At 36.7% G+C, this 17,810-nt stretch overlaps 1 protein-coding gene across 5 annotated transcripts in view; it reads left to right on the top strand.

The window, feature by feature from the left end:
* MBD5 (methyl-CpG binding domain protein 5) overlaps nucleotides 1-17,810 on the top strand; it is a 471,857-nt gene that overhangs the window by 379,121 nt on the left and 74,926 nt on the right. The window lies entirely within an intron of this gene.

Raw genomic sequence — 17,810 nt, 5'->3', positions numbered from 1 at the left:
TTGGGTTGTTGTGAGTTCATTTTTGTTAGTTTCCAGAAACTTTTTGATTTCTTCCCTAATTTCATTCTTGACCCATTCATTGTTTAATAGCATGCAGTTTAATCTCCATGATTTTGAATGTTTGGGGTTTTTTCCCTTGGAGTTGCTTTGTAGTTTCAGTCCCTTGTGATCCAAGAAGATGCTTGGTATGATTTCAGTTTTCTTGAGTTTGTTGAGGCTTGTTTTGTGTCCTATCATGTGGTCTATCTTTGAAAATTTTCCTTGTGCATTTGAAAAAAATGTGTATTTAGCTTCTTTGGTATGGAGGGCTCTGTATATATCAGTTCAGTCCATTTCATCTAGGACATTGTTCAGTGCCACAATATCTCTGTTGATACTTTATTTGGAAGATCTGTCCATTTTTGACAGTGGGGTATTAAAATCTCCCACTATAATTGTGTTGCTGTCAATATCTTTGTTGAAGTCCTCTAAGATTTTCTTTATGTATTTGGGTTCTCCTATGTTGGGTGCATATATATTTACAATGTTTATGTCTTCTTGGTGGATTCTTCCCTTGACTATTATGAAATGACCTTCTGGGTCTCTCTTTATGGCCTTTTTTGAAAGTCTATTTTGTCTGATATGAATATTGCTAACCCTGCTTTTTTTTTCCTGTCCATTACTTGGATAATTTGTTTCCAGCCCTTCACTTTCATTCTGTGTAGATCTTTTGTCCTGACGTCAGTCTCTTAAGGCAGCATATGTGTGGATCATGCTTTCTTATCCATTCAGCTATTCTATGTCTTTTGATTGGAGCATTTAATCCATTTATGTTTAAGGTTATTATTGATAGATACTTACTCATTGCCATTTTCATACCTGTTTTCCTCTCTCTTTTCCTTCTTCTCCTTAAGGTGGGCCCTTTAGCATCTCTTGCAGAGCTGGTTTAGTGGAGGTGTATTCTTTTAGACTTCTTTTGTCTGGGAAGCTCCTTATTTGGCCTTCTATCTTGATTGAGAGCCTTGCTGGATAACGTAGCCTTGGTTGCAGACCTCTGCATCTGGATTTAATTCAGATGCCATTGGAATATTTCTTGCCATTCTCTTGGAATATTTCTTGGCATTCTCTTCTTGGAATATTTATTGCCATTCTCTTCTGGCTTGGAGCGTTACCATTGAAAAGTCAGCTGCTAGCCTTATTGGGGCTCCCTAGTATGTTACTTCCTGTTTCTCCCTTGCTGCCTTTAAGATTCTCTGTTTGTCTTGAAATTTTGCCATTTTAATTATGATGTGTCTTGAGGTGGGCCTCTTTGGGTTACTCTTGATTGGGACTGTGTTTCCTGGATTTGTGTGACTTTTTCTCTCATCAAATTAGGGAAGTTTTCCATCACTACTCTTTCAGACAGGTTTTCTATCCCTTGCTCTTCCTCTTCCCCTTCTGGTATCCCTATTATATGAATATTATTATGTTTCATTTTATTTTGCATTTCTCGTAATCCCTCTTCATTCTTTCTCAGCCTTCTTTTCCTTTTCTTGCTCTGTCTGGGTATTTTTTTCTACTTTGTCCTCCAGCCTGCTGATCCTATCTATGTGCTTCATCGATCCTGCTTTTGATTCCTTCTACTGTGTTCTTCAGTTCAGAAATTGTATTCTTCATTTCCTCTTGGCCCTTGTTGATAGTTTCTATTTCCTTTTTCATGTTGATATAGTTTGCAGTGAGTTCATTGTAGTTTCCCTGTAGTTTCTGGTAGCTCATTGTGAGCTCATTGAGCTTCCTGACAATCATTGCTTTCAACTCAATATCTGACCATTGAGTTGCCTCTATTTCATTTAGTATTCTTTCTGAGGCATCCTCCTTTCCCTTCATTTGGGGATTGTTTCATTGTCTTCCTATTGTCTGTGAGACTCTTCTTGTTAGGCTCTGCTTCTTAAATGGATCTGTTCTGGCTCCCTGGATTTATGGTATGAACTTCTGTGGTAGAATACCTGTGAGATTCAGTGGTGCAGTCTCCTTCAGGTATCCTGGTGTTCACAGCTTCCACCTACTCTTTTTTTGTCATCAGTTGGAGGGGTAAGGCAAAATGGTTTAAAACAGCAAGACAGTATTCTATGATATTTACAGCAGCAGCCAGTAGAAAAGAAATAGGAGATCCTTTGGCTATGTATAGTGTCAACTGTGATACTCCATCCAACTAGCCACTTTTTAGAAAGGATGGAAAGAAGATAAGAATCTTGTTGGGGAGGGAAGGATTATGAGTTGGATCTAGAAAGCAGTGAGGTTGTGGGAAGTCAGATTCTAGGGTAAGGTGAGAGTAAAGGATAGTAAATAGGTGTAGTGTGTGAGAGAATATAGTTAACCACTACAGTAATAGATTTCAGTAAACCGTGAAGTGGGCTGAAATCTGGGGGTGGGGGAGATTGTGTAGTATTTACAATTGTATGGAATAGCTAATATTTACAGTGATATTAGAGCAACAATCATATGACAGAATCTATGAGATCTAGATAACAAGAATAGGGAGTATAGAACCTTGACTAGTGTACTAATGGAACACAAATGAAGTGAAGGACAGTAAATCAGCAAAACACTATGAATGAGATCACAGGGGAAACCTGTCGAACGATACAATACAACCAGCCAAGCAAAGAAGACTATACAGAAAGAAGAGAAATACAAAAATACTATTAAAATAAAATATGTAGGAATAATGAAAAATAATAATACAAATATGCAATAACTTGCAGGTTGTCTGTAATAGCAAAGTGAAATATGTCTTGTCTCAGCGTTTGGGATGTCCCCTCTTTCGGTCCAACTCTGGTCTTTTCACAGTTTCTGTTTTTGTTTTTGGGGGGTTTTTTTGTCTCACTTGTGGGTATTTAAAAAGAAAAAGAAAAAAGCAGAAGAAGGAAGGAAGAAGAGATAAAATTGGAAAGGAAGAAGGAATAAAACTAGAAAGAAGGAAAGACAAGCAAAAGTTATAGAGAGATATAAAAATAATAAATTAAAAAATAAATTACTTAAAAAAAAATCAGTACTTCCAGCCAAGATGGAGGCATAGGTGGACACACCGTACCTCCATGCACAACCAAGATTGGAACAACAACAATTTAGAGGCAGAATAACACCCAGAACTGACAGAAAATTTATCTGAATGGAAGTAGGACAGCCAAGAAATTGAAATAGACCTGTTCATCCAGACCGGTAGGAGGGGTGGAGACGAGCATAGAGGCGCAGGTCACGGTGCGGAGAACAGGGAGAATTGGGTGTATAAGGCAACCAGGAGTGCATAAGGCATCTGGGGCACGCAAGATCGCAGCAGGTGGACCCCGAGTACGCAAGCGGCAGCTGGCAGACCCAGTGAGACTGCGATAGTGGAGCAGGGCAGAGCTTGCAACCCAGAATCCCAGGGAAGGGACTGAGGTACCATGGAGAACAGAGCTACCGCCATTGTTCCCTCTCGACCCCGCCCTCACATACAACATCACAATCTAGTGACTGGGGTGCCCAGCCCTGGAGAACACCTAAGGTTCCGCCCCTTACTGTAACAGGTACGACCAGACCAAAAAAAAAAAAAAAAGAGAGAGAGAGAGAGATGGCTCAAACAGAAGAACAAAACAAAGCCCCAGAACTCATCCTTTTGAGCGACTGAGAGATAGCCAGCCTGTCAGATGCACAGCTCAAAACACTGGTGATCAGGATGCTCACAGAATTGGTTGAATTTGATCGCAAGTTAGATGAACAAATGCAGGCTATGATAAGAGGAATGAAGGAAAATGCACAAAGAACCAATAGTGATGGGAAGGAAACTGGGACTCAAAACAATAGAGTGGACCAGAAGGAAGAAAGAAACAACCAAACAGGAAAGAATGGAGAAATAAGAATTCAAAAAAATGAGGAGAAGCTTAGGAATTTCCAGGACATCTTTAAACATTCCAACATCCAAATTATAGGGGTACCAAAAGGAGAAGAGGAAGAGTCGGAAATTGAAAACTTATTTGAACAAATAATAAAGGAGAACTTCCCCATTCTGGCAAAGGAAATAGACTTCCAGGAAATCCAGGAGGCTCAGAGAGCCCCAAAGAAATTGGGCCCAAGAAGAAACACACCAAGGCACATCATAATTACATTAGCCAAGGTAAAAATGAAGGAGAGAATCCTAGAAGCAGCAAGAGATAAGGAGACAGTCACCTACAAAGGGGTTCCCATCAGACTGTCAGCTGATTTCTCAAAAGAGACCTTACAGGCAAGAAGGGGCTGGAAAGAAGTATTCTAAGTCATGAAAGGCAAGGACCTACATCCAAGATTGCTCTATCCAGCAAAGCTCTCATTTAGAATGGAAGGGCAGATAAAGTGCTTCTCAGATGAGGTCAAGTTAAAGGAGTTCATCAATACCAAGCCCTTATTCTATGAAATGTTAAAGGGACTTATCTAAGAAAAGAAGATTGAAAAAAACATGTATAGTAAAAGGACAGCAAACTCACAATTATTAACAACCACACCTAAACCAAAACCAAGGGAAACTAAGCAAACAACTAGAACAGGAGCAGAACCACAGAAATGGAGATCACATGGAGGGTTTGCAACAGGGGAGTGGGAGGAGGAGAGAGGGGGAAAAGGTACAGAGAATAAGTAGCATAGATTGTAGGTAGAAAATAGCCAGGGGGAGGCTAAGAATAGTATGGGAAATGTAGAAGCTAAAGAACTTATAAGTATGACACATGGACATGAACTAAAGAGGGGGAAGTGGGTGGGAGAGGGTGTACAGGGTGGAGGGGAGTGAAGGGGGAAATGGGACAACTGTAATAGCATAATCAATAACATATATTTTTAAAAAATCAAACAAACAACAACAAAAAAAACACCTCTTGTTGGTTTCAAACTGGCCAAACCGATTTTTCTGGTCTTGCTAGCTGCAGCAGGCTAAGGGGTGTTGGTTTCGCTTTTCTCCCTCCCTTTACAGTACTCAGTCATGCACTCTCACCAGAGCCAGTCTGATGCCTCTCTGCAGGGCCCTGGGTGTGGGATCCAGGCCCTCCTAAACACGCTTCCCCTGGGCTCACAGGTGTGGGCTCAGGGGCCCTGAGGGGCACGCACTTCCAGGTTCACAGGCATGGGCTCTGGGGCTCCTGAGAGGTGCGCGCTTCCCCGGGGTTCACAGTTGTGGGTTCTGGGACTTTTATTAAATAAGACAATAATGAAGTTTGCCGTATCAGTTGACTCTTCCTTTCATGAGAACACTGAAAGGCTATTGTAGGGTTAATAACCCTACAATATATGGCCAATTTCAATATAATTGTGTCTCCGAGAACAGGGAGGCCTGAGGAATGGGAGAGAGATGAGGCAACTGCTGGTCAGTAGTGCAGCCAGAATATATCTAACATTTATTAAGTTTGGTGACTTATACAGTTATGTGTCATGGAGCCCCAAAACAAAACAATAACATCAAAGTTCACTGGTCACAGATCACCATAACAAATATAATACTCATGAATACCCCTGGCTGGCGTAGCTCAGTGGACTAAGTGCGGGCTGTGAACCAAAGCATCACAGGTTCGATTCCCTGTCACTGCACATGCCTGGGTTGCGGGCTAGGTCCCCAGTGGGGGCCACGTGAGAGCCAACCACACATTGATGTTTCTTTCTCTTTCTCCCTCCCTTCCCCTCTCCCTAAAAATAAATAAATAAAATATTTAAAAATATAATACTCATGAAAAATTTGAAATATTACAAGATTTACTAAAATGTGACACAGAGACAGAGCAAATGCTGTTGGAAAAATGGCATTTAGATGCTTGCTCAGCACAGGGTCATCACAAATCTTCAATTGTTAAAAAAATGCAGTGTCTTCGAAGTGTAATAAATTGAAGCACAATAAAACAAGGTATTCTTGTATTTGAAAGTAAGTTATAAAATTTAGAGTAAATACAACTTTTCAAGAAAGATTTTGTTTAATACTGAAGTGTGAGATATTTAGTAAGGGGGAAAGGATGAATAGTTATTTTAAAATCCTCATTACCTGAAATAATGACTCAGAATGACCCAGTTACTCTTGTGTGTGCTTTGCTGAACAAATGAAAAAGATTAACATTAACAGTATCTCACAACATACATTTTTCTAAATATAATATTATTTTCTAATTTTAATTGTTTATGACATCTTTTTGTATTTTGTAAGACAATATGAAATTTCCCACTGTCTCTCTGATATTTTATATATGTAAATATATTTATATGAATATAAATATTTATACATTTTTATGTATTTATATTCATGGGTATATATATGAAGTATATTGAGGCTACCAGGGAATTTTTTAGTAAAATAGAATGTATATAGTAGTGAGCTATTTGATAATGCCTGATACAAAACAGGGATTGAAAATATGAAACAGTATGGAATTTTATCTTTCAGCATTTATCGTTCTGCATGAATCACATGATACTGTTAAATTGCAGCACCTGTATTTTAATATCCTGGCTTTTTTTTTCCAGAAATGATATTGTTAGTTGAAGTGTTCATACTGAAAATATAAAATTATCACTGTAGTTGTCTAGTGAAGTGTTCATGCTAAAACATTAGGATTATCATTGCAGTCATATGTTTGGATTTATTGTTTATTACTAGCAAGAAATGACCTCATAGTCTAAATTTGAAATGTATTTGAGGGCTTCAGGATTATTTTCTTATAAACTTAGTAAGTTTCTATTATTTGTTTCTCAGTTTTTAATGTAAAAATTCATGGTTATGTTTTATAGTTGCCTGCTGTGTTTAATACATGATTTTTATGTCAACATCTGTTTTCTGATCCTAATTTGGATATTTTTCTGACAACAGTGATAAATCGATAGCTGGTAATACTGCATAGCCATGAGCTAGAATTAATGTATACTCCTAAAAGTTAGGTAACCTATTTCAGAGACTTTGACTCTGTAGGTCAGTGGAAACTAGCTTATTAGCTGATTGACCTGAATCACTGGTATTCATCTTGAAAACTATAAAAATAAAAATATTAAGCATATCTCAGTTGATATTTAGAAACAAAAAACTGCAATAAAAAGTCTTCAAATGTCACCTATAATTAGAACAAAAAAAGTTTTATCTTTTCATTCAGCACCTTTGCTTCTGTATAAAGGTTGCCATGGCAATTTTTTCATTAACATTAGATTGATTTGCCCAGATTTAAAATGGTTTGCATCATCTCAATTCCTAATGTTACTAAAGCCTCCTAAGCCAGCTTTAGGTTTTAACCTCCCAGTTGTTCTGGATTTCCCAGAGATCCTGCCATGCTGAGTTTTCTGGAAACTCAGACATAACCCATTGTTGCGATCAATGTTACTATTGAGATCACCGTCATATTTTCATTCTTGACCAAAAAAAAATGTTAAGCAATTTAAGTATTAAGGAGAAAGGAACTAGAAGCTAAAGAATTCCAAGGACACTTGCATAATAAAAAAAGGTCACAAATTCAAATACTTATATAAAGGTTTATATTTAGTATTCTACGCTTTTTTGTTATAAAATATTAAAGCCTATGTTAATGAGCATAGAAAAAAAGTATTAAATTGCAGTAATTGGACACCTCTGTGTTATGTGTTAAAAGTCATACCTAAGTTAGGGCTTTAAGGTAAATATTCAGCTTGTGTAGATTGCCAAAAATAAATATACTTTTCTTTCTAATAACCTGATTGCTTTATGCCACATAAGTGAAATTCCCAAGAGGTTTCCAGAAGTTATTGCATGGATTTTGAGGGAACATTTCATATATTATTTTTGAACATCTAAATATGAGTTGAATATAGCAGGTGCTCAGTAAATGTTTGTTTAAACCAACATGTAATTTTAGTCTTTGAAGATTAAGATACAAAGATTACTCTTACTAAGGCCACTTAAGGAAGGAAAGGTTGGAAATTCACAGCATGTTATGTAAAAGGGAACCCAGTTTCACCATCTGTAGATTAAGTACAACAACCATATGAATGATATTTAACTGTCACTTAAATGTTTTTACACTTAGAACATGATCGATCTTCAGCATACTTTTCTGCACTTGACAGTATATATTAGAAATCTTTTCATAGAACCATTGAACTACCTCTTTTCAGTGGTGCGCTATCTTCCATACTCTGAAGGTTTTACAAACTACCCACTCCCTAAATATTGGGCATTCATGTCATTTTGCAGTTGTCATTCTAATGACCAGTGTCAGTGTGAACATCATTTTACATAATTCTTTGTGCACATATCTGATTATCTTTCCAGGCATGATGAAGAAGAATTTCTGTTTCAAAGAATATGCATACCTTAAATTCATACAGACACTGATATAGTACCTTCCTAAAAGGAGGTGGCAAACAGTTCATGCTTCTGCCAGCAGTATGACACTAGATATTTTCCCATACTTTTGACAAAACTTGATATTAGCAGTCTTTTAAAAATGTTTATATACTTATGAGTGAAAAGCAATGCTTCTTTATTGTTTTATTTTGCACTTTCTGATTACTGCTAATATTGAACATTTTACACTTACTCTCCTGTTGCATTTTGTCTTCTCAGCTTAGCCATATTTTACAGTCCATTTTTCTTTTGGGCTCTATCCTTTTTATTGATTTTTAGTTCTTTATACATTCTAGATATTAATACCTTGTTATCTGTTGCAAGTATTTTCCCCAGGCTACCAATTGTGTTACATTTTTTGGTGGCTCTTTTCCTGAATAGAAATTTTAAATTTTATTACAGTAAAATTTACTGGGTTTTTTTCATTATGGCATTTCCTTTTTGTATCCTGTTTAGCAGGCCTTCATAAATACAGCACAAATAAAAATTCATTTACATTTTCTCAATGTATTTTTCTTAATTGCATTGGTTTAATTTTTCCTTTTGATTTAAGTCTTGAATCATCTGGAATGCATTTTTGTGAATTACATGAGTTATGGAAGTAACTCTTTTTTTTTCTAAAAGGATATCCACTTTTCCAAACGCCATTTATTGAATTGACCTTCCTTTTCCTACCCATTTTAAAATGCCACTTTGTAATTAATTAAATTTGCATGTCTTAGAGTTTATTTGTGGCCACTATCTTCTTTTACATATACTACTTGCCTATTCTTGCACCAATAATACAATTTTTTAACATAGTTTACTATTGGATGGGACAGTTTTCTTATTTTGGATATTGGTGTTATACCCAGGTACCTTCTAACTACTTTTGTCATTGGTTCTAATTTTTCAGTTTGGTTTTTTGAGGTAAAAGATCATATTGACTTCAAGTACTGACAGCTTTATCTCTTTATTACCCTTTCTTATACCTTATATAATAGTTATTTGCCTTGATAAATATTCAAAGCAATTCCATTTCCAAATAAACACCTATGAAGGAGCTCATTTTTATCAGCTTCTGCAGAAGGTTTTATCTTTCTCTACCCATCCTCCTCCCAAATTCAGCCCTCCATTTATGCAAGATGGATTTAAGTTATTTTTCTCAATTTCTATTACCCCACCTTTAGAAAATTATTTACATTAAGCTTGAGTTATTCAAACCATGTATGAGGCTGGGAGAGTTAAGCAAAATAGGAAAGAGACTCAAACGTAGAATAGCCCATTTTATTAACTTTTTCTGACCTGATATAAAATGTTTCTTTCTCCTTTGTTTATGTGAATATTTAATCACTTTTGCTTTATAATGTTCATGGTTCCATGTTTTGTTTCCCCAGTATTTTAACTCCTTCAGGTCAGACTATTTCTCCTGCCTCTTATATGCCCACAGTTCCTATTCTTCTCCCCTTATACCTTTGCTGCATGTTTTTGAACTTTGTATAGACCGTTATTCTAGCTTACATTTCTGTATCTTCAATAATAAAGTTGCCATATCTCAAACTTTATTGTCCATCTGTGTTTTGCCCACCCATCAGCAAAACCCTGATTCTGTTTTATTTTTTGTGTTTTCTTACATTTTGAAAGCTTTTTAGTTTGAAATTAATTCAATTTACAAAAAAATTACAATTATACAATGAGTTATCTTTACATACATTCAGCAATCATTAACATTTTGCCATAATTGCTTTATCATTATCTCTCTGGCCCCTCAGTGTGTATATTTATGTGTATCTTTTAGAAGTTTTATAGTAAATTGTAAAATCATGTGATCTGTTTTGTTTTTAATTTTTCCATCCTTCTACTCAGTAAGCCAGAGGTTCGGCTCTATCCATACTACTTTCTTGTCTGATAAGTCATGTTGTAGAGAATAAAGTTACATTTTAGATTATGCCATAAATTCATGATCACTGACTTCAAATTGCCCTTCAACACAGCCTATATATGAGTGACTACTTTAAATTTGCAAATACAGGCTGTTTGCAGATACAATTTTTAAGTATATTTCATTGATTATGCTATTACAGTTGTCCCATTTTTTTCTCTCTTCTATTCCTCACCACCCTGTACCCCCCACCCTCTGACAATCCCCTCCTCCTTAGTTTATGTCCATGAGTTGTACATATAAGTTCTTTGGCTTCTTCACTTCCTATACTGTTCTTAACTTCCTCCTTTCTATTTTGTACCTACCAATTACACTTCTTATTCCCTGTACCTTTCCCCCCATTGTCTCCTCTCCCCATCCCCAATGATAACCCTCCATGTGATTTCCATTTCTGTGATTCTGTTCTGTTCTAGTTGTTTGCTTAGTTTGTTTGTGCTTTTGTTTTTGTTTTTGTTTTTGTTTTTAAGGTTCAGTTATGCATAGTGGAGAGTTTGTTGTCCTTTTTCTGTTCATAGTTTTTATCTTCTTTTTTTAGATAAGTCCCTTTAACATTTCATATAATAAGGGCTTGATGATAATGAACTCCTTTAGCTTTGCCTTATCTGGGAAGCACTTATCTGCCCTTCAATTTCAGTGATAGCTTTGCTGGACAGAGTAATCTTGGTCCTACAGGTCCTTGCTTTTGGTCACTTTGAATATTTCTTTCCAGCCCCTTCTTGCCTGCAAAGTTTCTTTTGAGAAATCAACTGAGAGTCTTATGGAAATTCCTTTGTAAATAACTCTCTGCTTTCCTCCTGCTGCTTTTAAGATTCTCTCTGTCTTTAATCTTTGGCATTTTAATTATGATGTGTCTCTTTGGGTCCAACTTGTTTGGAATTTTCTGTGCTCCCTGGAATTGTATATCTATTACCTTCACCAAATTAGGAAGTTTTCTTTCATTATTTTTTTCAAATAAATTTTCAATTTCTTTTTTTTAATTCTGCTTTTCTCCTATTTTTTAATCAATATTTTCTTTTTTTAAGATTATTTATTCATTTATTTTTCGAGAGGGAAGGGAAGAAGAAAGAGAGAGAGAGAGAAACATCAATGTGTGGCTGCTGGGGGCTGTGGCCTGCAACCCAGGCATGTGCCCTGTCTGGGAATTGAACCTGTGACAATTTGGTTCAGAGCCCATGCTCAATCCACTGAGCTACGCCAGCCAGGGCTTAGTTTTCAATTTCTTGCTCTTCTCTTCTCCTTCTGGCATCCATATGATTCGGATGTTGATATTTTTGAAGATGTCCCAAAGGCAACTTATACCAACCTTAGTTTGTTTGTTTGTTCTTTTAATTCTTTTTTCTTTTTGTTGTTCTGGTTAAATGCTTATTTCTTCCTTATGTTCCAAATTGTGTATTTGAATTCTGGCTTCATCTCCTCCACTGTTGGGTCTCTGTAGATTTTTCTTTTTTTCACTTAGTGTAACCTTTATTTCTTCCTGGGTCTTTTTTATTTTGTTGCTGTACTCATTGAGTTCTTTGAGCATCATGATCACCAGTGTTTTGATCTCTGCATCTGATAGGTTGTTATCTCCATTTCACTTAGTTGTTTTTCTGGTTTTGGTTCTGTTCTTTCATATGGGCCATATTTCTGTGTCTCCTCAATTTGGCAGCCTCCTTGTTTTTGTTTCTGTTTATTAAGTAGAGCTGCTTTGACTCCCTGTCTTAGTATGGCCTGTTGTAGAAAAGGCACCTGTAAATTGTTGGGTCAGAACCTTAGATAATCAACAGGGCAGTCAACCTGCTTCACTGCTTTGTGGTTCTGTGTGGTGGGAGGCCTCAGAGTGGGGATGGTTTTGCTGCCTGGCTTCTGGAGGTTTGCCCAGCACTTGCCCCATGTGACTGGGGCCATTGCAACTGTTACCCTGATGCTGAATCCCAGTGGGGGGGTGTACATTTTCATAGAAATCCAGCAGTTTCTTCTGCCACCCCAACCCCCACTGGTTTTTATAGCCAGAACTTACAGGGATTTACCTTTCTGGCACTAGAAATGGCACTTGGACTGTGATAACTCACTCCCAAGGTATTCTTCCCAATTTTTATCCACCACACATGAATGTGGGACCCTGTTCCACCACGGCCACATGGCCTCTCTCTGCCACACCACAGTTCCATTCCTCCCCACAACTCCACCCTTCCTACCCATCAGGATGAATGTGGCTTCTTTAAGTCCTTGGTTGTTGGTCTTCCATTGAGCTTGATTTTCTGGCAGTTCTGGGTGTTATTTGTTTTGAGGTCTAATTGTATTTCTTTCTGTGGTTGCATGAGAAGGCAAAGCATGCTTATAGACACCTCCATATTGACCAGCAGTCCTTAATAAAATCTTCCTTGCTTTTCTAGCTTATGTAGAAATTATAGAATCAAAAGGATTAGAAGAACATCCATCTCAGAGGAGATTCTTCAGATTTTTCTAAATGTTAGACATAAATTTAAATTTAAAAATATATTAAGTATTTTAACGCTGTAATGAAAATAAAATGCACACTCAAATGTTTTATACCAATTTGTAACATATGAACATACCTTGAAACAAAAAATAAGCTTCTCTGTTAGTTTATATTTTTACAGACTATGACTAAAGTTTTGCTACCAATTTTTATATAGATATTTTAACATATGAATATATATTTTTATATTTATGTTTTAGCTTGGTTTTATATAAAACTTGAGTTCATTATTATACATCCAAATCAAATTATGTGAGCCAGAACACTGCTGCAGCAGCTGTGTGCTCTGTTGAATAAATACAAACAAGATGTTGAAGCATCTGCCTGCCATATATCCTTATCACTCCTTAACAGTTTGCAATGGTAAATTAATGTGGTATTGAAGAGCCCTGAGCAGGTGGTTCAGTTGTTTGGAGCATTGTCTCATACACCAAAAGGTTCTGGATTTGATCCCTGGTCAGGGCATATACCTGGGTTCAGGGATAAAATCTGGTTGAGGCATATACAGAAGGCGACCAATCAATGTTTCTCACATCGATGTCTATCTCTTTCTCTCTGCCTCTCCCTCTCCCTTCTTCTTTATCTAAAATCAATAAGCATTCTGCAGCTGAGGATTTATTCATATATATACTGAGGTCTGTCCAGAAGGTATCCAACCATATAATATGAAAAATAGAGACATTTATTGAAGAAGATACAAGAAATAGTATACATAGGACTATGACACCTCAGTGCCCTTCAAAGTAGGCAACTTGGGACCTCACACAGTTCTCCCAGTCACCATCAGCTGCCCCGTCATATTTTCCTGAATCACTTTGACAGCCTGAAGTCTCTTCCCTTTCAAATGCGATTTTAATTTTGGGAAAAGCCAGAAGCCACAAGCCACCAAATCTGGGCTACAGAGGGGCTGAGTCACCTGGGTGATCACCAAAAAACTCTGCACAAGATGTGATGCATGAGTGGGCACATTGTCATGATGAAGCTGCCAATCACCAGTTGCCCATATCTTCAGCCTTCTGAATACATTCCATGGAGGAATGTTCAAGCTTAATGCAAAATTTGATGCAGATCCATTGCTCTACTTACTCAGTCATTTTGAATGTGATGACCACACAATACACATGCTCACTCAAAGATATCTGCTCCCACTGACTAGTACAGTGAAGGCGTCATTGTTCACACATGTGCATCCCAGTCCACTTTCTCTGGCTGCCAGGTTACATCAATGTCACACAAACTATTCTTGTTATATTAGCAATGGCTGGACTTTTTCTGCACAGACCTCATATATTTTAAAGGAAGTTTTATTGCATAATTTATGTTTTGGTTAGTTGTTGCCCTTGAATATTTTGTGTTCATGACCAGAAACATGAGTAATAATTAGACATAATCATTCAATTTGGAAACAAGATTTTCTTTATTTGTTCTTCAAGCATCTGGACTATTTTAATTGCAAAGATCTTAACATTGCCAAAACCAAATTAGCTATTTTTTTTAAAGTTTGCCATTTGTAATAGCTCTTCTAATGTTAAGAATTGTTTCAATATTATAATGCCAAAACAAAGTACAGAAATAAATTTGTTAATGATTAAAATTGCAGCTGTCACCCATGTCCCTTGATTTCATACTTATTATTAGTCAATAGTTTATTATTTTCATTGATGGATTTTGATAAGTGGTATCATACTTTGGGCTTATAAAATAAATTACTACTAGCAAATCTCTTGTTCTGTTTTATATAATGGAGGATTCATTTAGAATTTATTAGATAGAAGAAGACTGCATCTAAAATAATTTGAAAACCACTGATCTGGCCCAATCAATTAATTTTACAAATTGAAAAATTAAAGCTGAGTTTATGTGTCTCGCTGAAAGTTACACAGCTAGAACACTGTAGTTGCAAACTTCCAGATCCTTAGTTCACTGTTCTCTGTATTATTTGTTATAGTGCATTTCATTTATGCCATGCCACTTAGCATTAATGACACGGTTTGTATATATCATTTATTTATTCAACAAGTAATTATCTGTATACCAAGCACTCTTTTAGGCACTGGATACATTCCCTGAATCTAGAAATGGTGCTGAAAATAAAATAAGAAAAGTGATTCTGTTCAGCTTCCTGCAATTAGCCTATATATCACTGGGTAAACTTACTGTATTAATAACAAGAATTTTTGTATTTATGATTATATTTTAGAGGAGCGGAAAAAGTTCTTTAGTATTTTTGAAAGGTAAGAAAAATGAATAATTTGACTCAAAGCTCTCTGTCTGCATCCCATGAACCTGGTAATGTGTTTGGCAGCCATAAGTTCCAAGATGTATGAAACAGGAATATGTGTGGTAGGTGCTATTACCTTTATGTAAACAGCACTGTAGAATGAGAGAGAAATGAAAAAGTAACTCTAAACAGTAGGCTGGAGGGAGCTTCATGGAAGAGCTGACCCCGGCTCTGGCTGGTGTGGCTCAATGGATTGCTCACTCCTCCCTGCAAACGACAGGGTCACTGGTTCAATTCCCAGCCAGGACACATGCCTGGGTTGCAGGCCAGGTCCCCAGTGGGGGGCACATGAGAGGCAACCACACATCGATGTTTCTCTCTATCTCTTTCTCCCTCCCTTCCCCTCTGTCTAAAAATAAAATAAATAAAATCTTTTTTTTTAAAAAAAAAAGCTGACCCTGGAGTTTAATTAAAGGAAGGAAGCCTGCCTACAGGAGGAGTTCTTTCTAAGCCCAGGGAACAACATGCATAGGCACAGAGTTGTGAGAGATTCTGGCATTTTCAAAAGTTTAATGCAGCAAGATCCTAGGGTATCTTAGGAGGAGCAGTGAATAAACATTTTTACCTGTCATTAGATGACTGGAGAATGGAAGTAATGAAATGTGTGAACTTCTTATTTTGTACCATGGGTATCCTTCGTGAATCTATCTATTTTTATTCCTAAATGTTAAGTTCTTTGAGAACCCTTGTGGTGTTTTGCACTGCCCAGTCTGATGGTGACGTGTGCAGCACTGAGCATGGCAAGGGCTCAGCATATGCTTCCTTATTAATTGTGTCCATCATTCACTCAGCAGATATTTTTGGCTGCAGCATGTGTAAGGTTCTGTACTTTGTGCTATTAAAAATTAAAAACTTGAAATACAAAGCCAGTCTTCAAGGAGCTGTTGAACCCAAAGCAAAAAATAGTACATTTTTGTCTTTTTTGATGATGAATAAATCTATGTACTCACAGAGTTTACATTTTTGTTAGAGGGGACAATAATAAGACAAACAGGAAAATATGTGATATGTTAGTGATAAATACTAAGAAGAAAAAAATAAAGTAGAAAAGGGGGATATAAATTATCAGAGGAAAAGAGGAGGTAAAGCTACTTAATTTCCTTTGCCTCCATTTCCTCAATTCTAGAAAAGAAAAAAATACTAGTTCTTATACAGTTGTGACAAGAATTAAATGAGTTAATGCATGTTTAAAGTGCTCAACCCAGTTTCCAGAAGATGGTAAGAGAAATGTCAGCTAGTATTCCTATGTATTTGGCTAAAATAACATTAGCACAATAGCCATCTTATTTTCATCACTTATGGGTTTTTTAAATTATATTTTATTGATTATGCTATTAGTTGTCCCAGTTTTCCCCCCTTTTTCCCTCTCCACCCAGCAGCCCTCACTCCCTCAGGCAATCCCCCCACCATTGTTCATGTCCATGGGTTATGCATGTAAGTTCTTTGGCTTCTCCATTTCCTATCCTGTACTTCAAACCCCCATGGCTATTCTGTAACAAAGAATATACTTAAAGTTTGGAACTGCTCTATAGGCTAAGACTCCCTCATCAGTATCTTGCTCCTTTTAGCCTCTGCTTTCAGTGTACTCACTGATAATATTACTTGTTCAAGTAAATTATTGTTTTTTGATAATATTTCTTCTAGAAAACAATATTTGTTTATCTAAATGTCAGGTCATCTTTTTACTTCAGGCATTAGGCAGACATCCAGATCTTTCTGTGGAAAATATTCATTAATGCTTCATGACTTATCACATCCCAAGGTTAAAAGTTCTGACAAAATGAGACCTTTATGCTTGCTGACCATCTAAAAAAGAGTATGATATTGAAATTGTTATTACCAGACAAAAATATAGTATCTGCAATATTAATCTTTTGGAATTAAGAGTATATACATGGATTAGGTGAACTTTCAAGTCCCTTACCTTTCTTTCTTTGCCTTTCTAACCTGTGTGCATCTTTAAATGTATCCTGACCCCTAAACTGGCCCCTACCTCTGATCTCTGAAGTCTAGACTGGCTCTTTCTTTGTGCTCATTTAGCACTCCATACTTAGTCCTCATCAAAGCCAGTATCATTTAATGTTGTAATTACCTGTTTGCCTGACTGCCCAACGTCCCACCCTTCACCTCCCAGGCAGTAAGTTCCTTGAGATGGGACGTTGTTCTCTTTATGTGTTGGGTCCTTACCATCCATTCAGTGTCTCAAATGCAGTTTCCTAATAAATACTTAAAACATTAACTATAATGTCTCCAGTACCTATAGTATTTCAGGATTATAGAAACATAGTTACTTAACCTGATCCCACATCCTTTCATTGCTCCTTTGTCCCTGCTGGCTGCTCTCTGAGGAATAGCAATGCTCAAGCATGCTACTATACCACATACTACACTTTTCCCTGTCCTCCTTTGGCCTAAAATCAAAAAGAGAAATACAAAGTAGGCTGGCTATGAGGAAAGACCTCAAAGGTGGAGGAGCACCCCATGGAGTAACTGTGGTCCAAGATGTGGTCCTTATTCTTCCATTTAAAAATTGATTTTGCCATTGCTCTCAAGGGTGATGGCCTCTAGGGTCTAATACAAACCATCTACACAATCTATTTTTACAAGAAATTAATTTGTAAGCCAGGTGACCTATTTGTTTGTTTAATTGTTTTCTTTGAGTGAAATACATACATCTGGTATTCAAGTCACTAACTTAATGATATCAAAGCACCTGTGAAATCCACCAAATCATCATGGGATGGGCGGTGGGAGGGTGAAATGGAGACAACTATACTTGAACAACAATTTAAAAAATGTGAAAAAAAATAAA

The sequence above is a fragment of the Phyllostomus hastatus genome, unplaced genomic scaffold (assembly GCF_019186645.2).
Source record: "Phyllostomus hastatus isolate PE091 unplaced genomic scaffold, TTU_PhHast_1.1 phas_contig_1, whole genome shotgun sequence".
NCBI classification, from domain to species: Eukaryota; Metazoa; Chordata; class Mammalia; order Chiroptera; family Phyllostomidae; genus Phyllostomus; species Phyllostomus hastatus.
Note: the sequence above shows the minus strand (reverse complement) of the source record. Positions and strands in the feature narration are given on the sequence as shown.